A 9,375-nucleotide genomic window follows, 5' to 3' on the forward strand; every position below is an offset into this window, starting at 1 on the left:
AATATACATGCATTATTTAATATTTCTGAAGACTGCCATAGTAACAAATATTTGCTCATATTATACATGAGTATTACATTTAAACTGTATAATATCTAAAATTTCAACTGCTGTAAGTTCAAATGTTTAGAAATATTTTTATAGTAATATTTTAATACTCAGTCTGGTTGGATTCCGCTTTGCACGCATTGTTGTCAGGATGCACTCTGTCTCCCTGTGACCTTGACATGAATTAAGCAGCTGCAGAAAATGGATGGATATGTGTTTTGGCTTAATAGCTTATTTCTCTGTATATTTTGAACAAGTGTTCAGTCATTTATTGTATTCTTTAAGGCTCCATTATGTTGTTGAAATGAAGGGCCATATTCATGCAGTAAATCTTTACTTGACACAGTATCTCTCTTTTTGCTTAGCGCCCTCCCCTATCGTCTATGGGGGAGGAGTGAAAGCTTTAGATTCGTCAAAAATTTTCATCTCCGGTTTTAGATAGATCTCAATGTCTTAGGGTCCTCTGATACCAAAAACATTATTATCTTGATGATGGGTGTGTGTCTGTCTGTCTGTCTGTCTGCCTGTCTGTGTGTCACAGTTTCTTGAGGACAGTCTAGAGATAAAACGGCTGGATGGAAAAATACCAAACTCAAAATCTAAGCCTGTTATGAGATGATGATGTGCTGATTAGTTTTTGAGCCAAATCGTGCCAGAGAAAGAGACACTCTAGAGCAGTGGTTCCCAAAGTTGACTGGTCTCCGACCCACCTAACAAAAACTGCCAAATTCGGGACCCACCTCTTAGCCGTCTTAAAAAGGGGGCATAAAATATTGGTAACGCTCAGATTCAATAGTAGCGAGTCGCGGAACTACTTAATGGTGTCTTATTTGTTCGGGCTGTTTATTTTGTTTAAAGTATTTTTTTCATTTGACATTAATTTGTTATCATCACAGACAACATATATTGTACTTTAGCTCACAAACAGTCACTATGGAAATTTAAGCGTCACCAATATGAATGAAGGACTTTTCAAATAAGAAAAAAAACAACTAAGTTACAATTTTTTATTACTTAAATACCTACAAGGACTGTTATTTCAATGAGAAGGGTGTATTTGTTTCCTATTTTTTGTCATTACAGCTTTAGCATCAACTTCAATTTTAGTTACTTTTAATCGCAGTGAGTTTGATACGTCCAATTTATTTCGGTATTTAGTTTTAATGCTGATCATAGCCGAAAATCTGGCCTCACATAGATATGAGGTACTGAAGGGGAGGAGGACTTTTATAGCTTCATCAAACAGGCAAGGATAGTTCCCAGCAACTGAGAGCCAGAATTTCGTTAACTGCTTGCGATTGAAACTATTTTTCAGTGACATATCTTCTGATAAATCAATGAGTTCTTCACTTGCTTTTGTTGACATACTACTTGGTAGGCGGTCTTGAAATGGGTTACAAATCCAATTCAACGAGTCAAGCTTTTTCATCTCTTCCCCGAAATAGGCATCAAAGTTATTTTTTAACAATGATAAATGAGTGGAAATTGCAGACAGCACGTTCGTCTTTGGCTGCACTTGGTTTTCTATAATAAAAGTTTCAAGAGTTTCAAAACAATCATACTTGCCATCCTCAATACAACTTTTCCACAACATAAGCTTTTTCATAAACGCTCAAATTCTATCGTGAACTGCAAAAATGTCTGATTCGTTTGAACCTTGCAAATACAAATTGAGTTCGTTTAATTTCGAAAAAATATCCGCCAAGTATGTGAGCTTGAGAATGAATTCTTTGTCCAGTAGAGATTCAATATATTCAGTTTTTCCTTCCAAGTAAATTGTAACTTCATTGCGTAATTCCACTAATCGTGTCAGTACTTTCCCCCTGGATAACCAACGTACCTCCGTATGCAGAAGAAGAGATGTATGAAGACTACCCATTTCTTCACACAGCTTTTGAAATAAACGTGCTTGTAAGGGTTTTGTTTTAATATAATTTACAATTTTCATAGCTGTATTTAGTACTGTTTTGAAATCATTAGGTAATGCTTTTGAAACCAGTGCTTCTCTGTGAAGGCTACAGTGTGTCCACAAAGCACAGGGGCTTTGTTTAAGAACTCTTGTAACGACACTGCTATTTTTCCCGCACATAGCCCGCGCACCGTCAGTGCATATACCGAAACAGTTCTTCCACTGTAAACCTTTCTCTTTTATATAGGAATCAATTGCATTGAAAATCTCATCGGCCGTTCCACGACTAATTGGCTTGCAGAACAAGATTTCTTCATGCGCGTCGTTTTGCCATATATAACGCACAAAGACAAATAGTTGAGATAGGCCTTGCACGTCAGTAGACTCATCTAGTTGTAGCGTATAATATTTACTACAAACTACCCTCCGGATTAATTCGTCCTCTGCCCATTCAGCCATTTCGTCGATTCGTCGTGCAACAGTATTATTGGACAGTGGTATGCGCTCGATTTCCTTTACTTCTTTTTCTCCAAACATCGCTCCAACAGCATCTTTAATCGATGGTAACACTAAATCTTCGCCAATGGTATGAGGCTTTCCTGCTCTGGCGATCCTTAAGCTAATGAGGTACGAGGCATATACAGCATTTTCATTAATATTAATGAAATGTGAAACAATATTTTTTGAAGATTTCATATCCAACAATTTTCTTTGAAAAAAATCTACTGGCTTATTCGTAAAATGGGAATGCTTTGTTTCTATATGACGCGTCAACTTACTTGGGCGCATACTTTTCGTTCGCTAATATTTCATAGCAAATCACGCATTGAGGACGCGGATATATCGTATCATGATTCCAAGTGAATCCTAGTTTTAGATATTCAGGGTCATATTTTCTTACAACTTTCCGTCGTTTCGATTCATGCGAACTCGTTGAGGGAGCTTGGAAGTCAGCCTCAGTGCCACTTTTGTCATTTATAAGAACATCTTCCGTCTTTTCATCACAATCAACCGGCGGCGGCGACGTAGTTTTTGCTATCCGTTTCAACCACTTTTCCATTATTATTTTCAAACGTTAATAATTGTTTTTAAAAAGATTATAAGGGCGTACGTTAACGAACACAACACAACGTGACAAAGAATGTCACAAAAACAAAAGACGTCCGGCTGTTAGCCCGATCGGTCGGAATATCGTCTTATGTTTCAGGGCCCACTCAATATTCGCTCGCGACCCACCAGTGGGTCGCGACCCATAGTTTGGGAAATGCTGCTCTAGAGGAACCCTAAAATTCTGTATTTCTGCAATTAATTATGAATTCGTCTCGTAAGTTGCTATCATAATAACCTGTTATATGATAAGAGCGGTAAATAATTACTGAAATATTAGAGAATAGTTTGGGTAACTTGGTTCCAAAGCCTATTGACATTCATGTCCAAATCTTTTTAAAAATACACATTTCACTAACGCATGCGAAAGACAGCACAAAACACGACACTGTCACTAAGGCTGTGCAGATGTAACAATTACCTCCTTTCCAAACAGAAATTTCCCTTTCCCCTTCTAAACAATCATGAAATGCAAAGCAGGAACAAGTTTTCCTCTTGTTTTAATCACTAAGAGGGATTAGCCTTTGGTAGTCTGGATGAAATCAAGTTCTAACAGGTCATGGAGAAGATGGAAGTGGTTGTTCTTGCTGGGGGTCCAGTAGAGCTCAAAGGGGCAAGCTGACTTCCCCTAGGCAGTCCAGGTCTAAATTGCTCTCCATCTTAGCAGTGACTGGTGGGGACAATTTGTGGAGGCAGCTTGTGTGGTACTGGGATCAATCAGATAGGTGGAAAGTGGCAGGGATGAATTGCTCAAGAACTTGTGAGGACCAGAAAAAACTGCAGCTTGTGCTCACTTTGACGGTGACAAACGTTTGCCCAGTCAAGGGCTATGAATTTTGGAACCCTAATTCTATGCTTTTGATCAAAGTAAGACTTTATCTTTTGCTGGTGTATTGAAGTATTTTGGGAAGCCTGTGGTCACAAATGATCAAGAGGAGGTTGTAGCTCTCACCCTAACATAAGACATGCAGTAGAGCTCACTGTAGTGGAGTGTTGTGCTGCACTGTAATGGAAAAGAGTATGGAGAAGAACAGTTAAAAATGTGCAGCCCTCACCGAAGTGATCCACAGTGCCTTTTTTAAAGTCTGGTTCAGTCTTTCCACTCCCCCATTTGCCTGGGAGTGAAACCTCCAAAGGATAACCTGTGAGAATGAAAACCTGAATCAGGGAGAAGACAGGATCTTGTTCAGAGGCCAGATGAAGCTTCTGTTAGGAGACAATGGCTTGCAGTATTGAGGGGAGCATTTTAACAAATTCTGATTTGCTCATGTCAAGCACTGTGTCTGTGGTGGAGTAGGGGGAAGCATGGGACAGCAGATCTGCCACCACATTTTCACAACCAGGGGTGAACTGTAATGTGAAATTACACTGCTGAAGTCTCTCTGGCCAGTGGTAAATCCTAAGCGGCTTATGCTGAGTGCCTTAGAGTCGGTGCTTAACGTGAATGCCTGCCCATAAAGAAACTTGCGGCCATGTTCACAAGCCACGACACAGGCTAGAGTTTCAAACTTACCCACAGAGTACTTTCGTTCAGCTAGACTTAGAACCAGAAAGGTGAAGGCAATGGGTCATTCAGTACCATTCTCTAGCTCAGATAGCACTGCTCCTAGGGCTACACTGGAACCATGGCAAGGAACAAACATTGGGCGAGAGATGTAAAAATGACCTAGGATAGGTGTGAGCTGTACCTTCAGAAGACTGACAGCCTCTGAACAGACGGTAGTCCAGAACCAAGAAACATCCTTCCTCATTAAGTGATGTAGTGTGGCTGTGGTAGTAGAGTGCTGTGGCTGAAATTGTATATGGTAGGTGGTCATTCTGAGAAGTGAAGCCACTTGGGTTTCATTCGTTGGCTCAGGGATGTACTGGATTGCTTAGACATGGGGTTGTGCAGTCAGACAAAATCCCATAAACTCAATGGAAGGCACTGAGAAAACACATTTATCTCCATTCTTTGTGAGGTGATGAGTAGTTAATTCTTTGAACACTCTGTGGAGGCATACATATTGGACAACTGGGGTTCGGCCATGCACAACAACATCATCCAGATAGGTGACCACCCTAGGAATCCCAGTAAAGATGTTAGATATCACCTTCTGAAAACAGCTGGGGGCAGAGTTGAGGCCAGATGGTATAATGAAACAACCCATTGAGGATGACAAAGGCAGTCAAATCTCTGCTTTCAGGGTGAAGAGGAATCTGCAGGTACCCCTGGCAAAGGTCCAATCTGGAAAATACTTTAGAGCCATGGAACTGAGTGGTGAGGTCATTAGTGGGTGGTAGTGGTATTTATCTGGTGTTACTGCTTTGTTCACTATCAAGGGGTCAATGCACAGGCACAAGCCCTGTGTCTTTTTTTGGCGATCACTAGGTTTGTGATTCATGCTGAGGCATTAACTGGTTCAATGATGCCCACCTCCAACAGGCTGTATAGCTTAGTGGTTACACCCTTCTGGAGAACCAGGGAAATTCAACAGAGGGGTTGGATGACAGGGTGAATGGAAGGATCACCAGTTGAGGCTGCAGGCTAAAAGCTGAGAGACAACCCAAATTTATGAAAAGAGTCTAGGAGTCTAGAAATGTAAATCCCAGAGCTGTAAATAAGTCCAGGCTAACAAACTGGCAACATGGCAGATGACATGAAATATGAAGTCAGGCAAGTAATTTTGATCATAGCATACAGGTAAAGATAGTGTGTCTACTATTTAAAATGTTGCACTGTCATAGCCACACAGAGCAGCAGAGGGAATAGTTAGTGTCAGTTGATTGAAAAACTATTTCATAGCAGCGAAATCAAAGCAAAGACACCACTATCCTAATGTCCAGCAGCAGAAGAGAACACACATTGTTAAACTCCAAAGTACAAGTTTTGAAGGTGAGGGCTTTGGAGCTCACTGAGTGAATGGTTATTGATGCAGTCTGAATGGAAGACAACTATTCCTTTTGTACAAATAAAAGCAGAGTTGAAACGACAGATTTTTTCAAAAGCTTCCTGCTGTTCTGTCACCTATGTACCTTTATGGGGCAGCTCACAGCTCTAGACCATAGACCGTCACAGCTGCAGTTTCTGCAGCACTGTCTAGAAACAGCCGGCAACCTCTTTGTATAGTGAACATCAGAGCTGTCCCAAAATAAAAGTGTATCCTTCCAGCCAGTAAAGGAGGCTTCAATCACTTGTTGTGCAGCAGTGTGGTGCTGAGACAAAGAAACAGTAAGTTTAGCTGTGAATTCAGGAGCTGATTTAATTTGAAATAGTATGTCAAAGCATCATAGAGTCATATCATCTGGTGCCATCAGTAGTCTTTCATGAACTTTAGGGGTACTAGCATGTTCTGCAAGTTGGTCCCTGATAAATCTGTCATGTAATTAACCTGAACTTGCAAAAGCTGGCTAAACTTCACAAGTGAGCCACAAACTGATGAGATGACTTGCCCAGTTGCTGATGGTACCTGCAGAAGAGGAATCATAGGACGATGACATTATGAGGTGTAGAGAAATGAGATCATATTCCGATGTGGAATATCCATCTGCAGTTCTGAGGGTTTTATAGATGTGTTGCCCTTTGGTGCCTGGGCATTGTTTAAGTGTAGCTGTTTTACAAACATTGCTCACCTCTTCCAGATCAACAGTCGTTAAATATGTCTCAAAAGATTCAGTCCAGCAACTTCACAGCACTGAAGGCTTGCAAGAAATGCAGGAGGTGGTGGGAACTAAAGCATCATTCCTTCCCACAATGCAACAACTTCTTACCTGACACAGTATTTGTCGTTTATGAAAATGCACACGCTTCATTAACATATACAGAAGACAGCCCAAAATACAGCACTGTCACGAGGCAGCATGTGTAGCAGGCTCGATCCAGGACTATGCTCATGGCTTCTATAATCTGCTGGGTTTTTTTGCTATGAATGTCTACTTGGCAAGGGCCAACCTTTTATATTAAAATAAATATTTCTGTAACACCAGTAAGAAGCTCAACAGATGGCGCCGCTCTTATCTTCTTCCTATGATGGTGTTTTTTATCACTTTAGCAGCTTCTGCAATTTGCTTCAAGCTCAGCAGGTATTGCTGCTGTTCTTTTCCTTTCTGCTTTGTAACCTTTTCAAGCACTTAACTGTAAAAAAGTCACAATCCCCAATAATTTTTGGGAGTTTGCCACTACCCAAAATTTTTAATTTCAGCAGTGTTTATCATGCCTTAAGCTTTCAATTAAGACCAAGATTGTGGTTCTAGCTCGAGTGGTTCATGAATAAATCACATGACAGATGGACACAACCCTTAACATTTTATATATAGGTGCTTTTGGTTCAACTTTCACATTTCACGTTGTCTTTTCTATTTTACAATCAAATATTTAAACAATTACTATATACTTACCAAGACATTTGGGGCATATAAATGATATTTAACTTATATGTATTTATTTATTTGAAGGTCTAGTATCCATTCTAGGGCAGGTTTCTGGCTTGCGGCCAATGCTAGTGAAGACCGGCTGTAGCTCCCTGAGGCTCTGCACTGGTGTACTGGGTTCAGAAAATAGCTTGGCACTCTCACTCCCTAATTAGCTTAAAACACTCATCGAAATGTCATGTATAAAAACACTGACTGCTTAAAAGAAATGTTTCTTGTCATGATGATAATTAAAGAGAAGAATTAACTTCAGGTAGCATATTCTAAAAAAATGTACTTGTTTCAGGCAGAAGATGATTTAGTGTTACATAATGCAGGGGTCCTCAACTCCAGTCCTGGAGTGCTACCATGGCTGCAGGTTTTGATTCTAAACCTTTTCTTAATTAGTGACCAGTTTTTGCTGCTAATTAACTTATTTTCCTTTTGTTTTCCCTTCTTTACATTTTAATTGACTTGTGTTTTAAGATTCAGTCCTCTGAATTGCTTTGCTTTTTCCTTAAAGGACATCCAAGCAGAAATTAGATGTGAAGTGAGCCAACAGATGATCAACTAAGTCAAGGCCTCAAACACCAACCAATTTCACTCCAACAATTAGAAGTGGAATCTTTTTGTTAATTAAACTCATTATTTAATCCAATGGCTTGTCATTCTCTCACACCAGAAATTTCCAAAATTGTTTTTTTTTCATTTTTTTCTAAGAGCAAATTGTTTTGAGGACTTTAGCTGATCAACATGACTGAGACCTTCACCTTTCTTTTTTTAGACGTTGTATGATGGACACAAGTCAGCTGGTCATGTGTTGACTCGTTTTGTATTTCATTATTCATTCATTACACGAATTGTCGGGTAGAGGGGTCCTTTCATCGGATTGGCTGACCCAGTGCTATCCCAGCTGTGGAATGGCCAACTGGGGGAGGCAGCTTGATGACTGAGGACAAATCCAAATCATATTATGTGATATCGTCTACTGTTAAATTCTGCTCTGTACTAATAATATTTTTATTTTACTGTTATATTGTATTGAGGATTACTTGTGGTTTGTTCGGTGTATTGTATTGTATTGACCACCTTCTCTTTGACACCCAATGCACACCCAACCTAACTGAAAAGGGGTCTCACTTTGAGCTGCCTTTCCCAAGGTTTCTTCCATTTTTTTTTTCCTACTAGGGTTTTTTTGGGAGATTTTTCTTGTCTTCTTAGAGAGTCAAAGCTGGGGGGCTGTCAAGAGGCAGGGCCTGTTAAAGCCCATTGCGGCATGTCTTGTGTGATTTTGGGCTATACAAGAATAAATTGTATTGTATTGTATTATTGTTTGGTGCTATTTAAAGATAAAAAGAAATACCATTATTAAGGGGTTTGAGTCTTAAACTGAAAGGCAATTAAAATTAAGACGAAATAGTTAATTAGCAAAAAAAAAACTGGTCACTAATTATCAAAGGGGTTAGATAGAAAATCTGAATCTGTAATAGTGCTCCAAGGCTGTAGTTGGAGATCCCTGACATAGAGACTACTGCTTTTTTTCTTCTTACTTGATTAAAATAAACAAAGATATTCATACAAAAAGTGGCTAAACATACTTCTATTCAGATACGGATGTATGACCAAAATGCACCATTTTAATTGGGTTTCCTTCCATAGACATTCCACTATATTCGATTCTGTCTGCCCTTTGCTTGTTGTCTTCATATGAATTATTTTATAAAGTATTTTATATAGCCTAGTAACAGGTTGCTGCATTGCATTCTTGGTCTCATTATGTGTTTAATGTGCAATTGAATATTTCATCAACAGGCTTTCAGCTCTTATAATGTGTTCAGCCTAGAAAGCTATTAAAAAGCTAACTTTGTGCTCTGTTTCTGACCTTGACTCTTCATTCCTTCAATGTTACTCCATATGTCTAT

The 9,375-nt window shown here is 39.4% G+C and overlaps 1 pseudogene; it reads right to left on the minus strand.

Moving 5' to 3' along the window:
* Positions 1-1,786: 1,786 nt before the first annotated feature.
* Positions 1,787-3,017, minus strand: LOC127528847 (zinc finger BED domain-containing protein 5-like; annotated as a pseudogene).
* Positions 3,018-9,375: the final 6,358 nt, after the last annotated feature.

This window comes from Erpetoichthys calabaricus, chromosome 1 (genome assembly GCF_900747795.2).
Source record: "Erpetoichthys calabaricus chromosome 1, fErpCal1.3, whole genome shotgun sequence".
In the NCBI taxonomy this organism is placed as follows: Eukaryota; Metazoa; Chordata; class Cladistia; order Polypteriformes; family Polypteridae; genus Erpetoichthys; species Erpetoichthys calabaricus.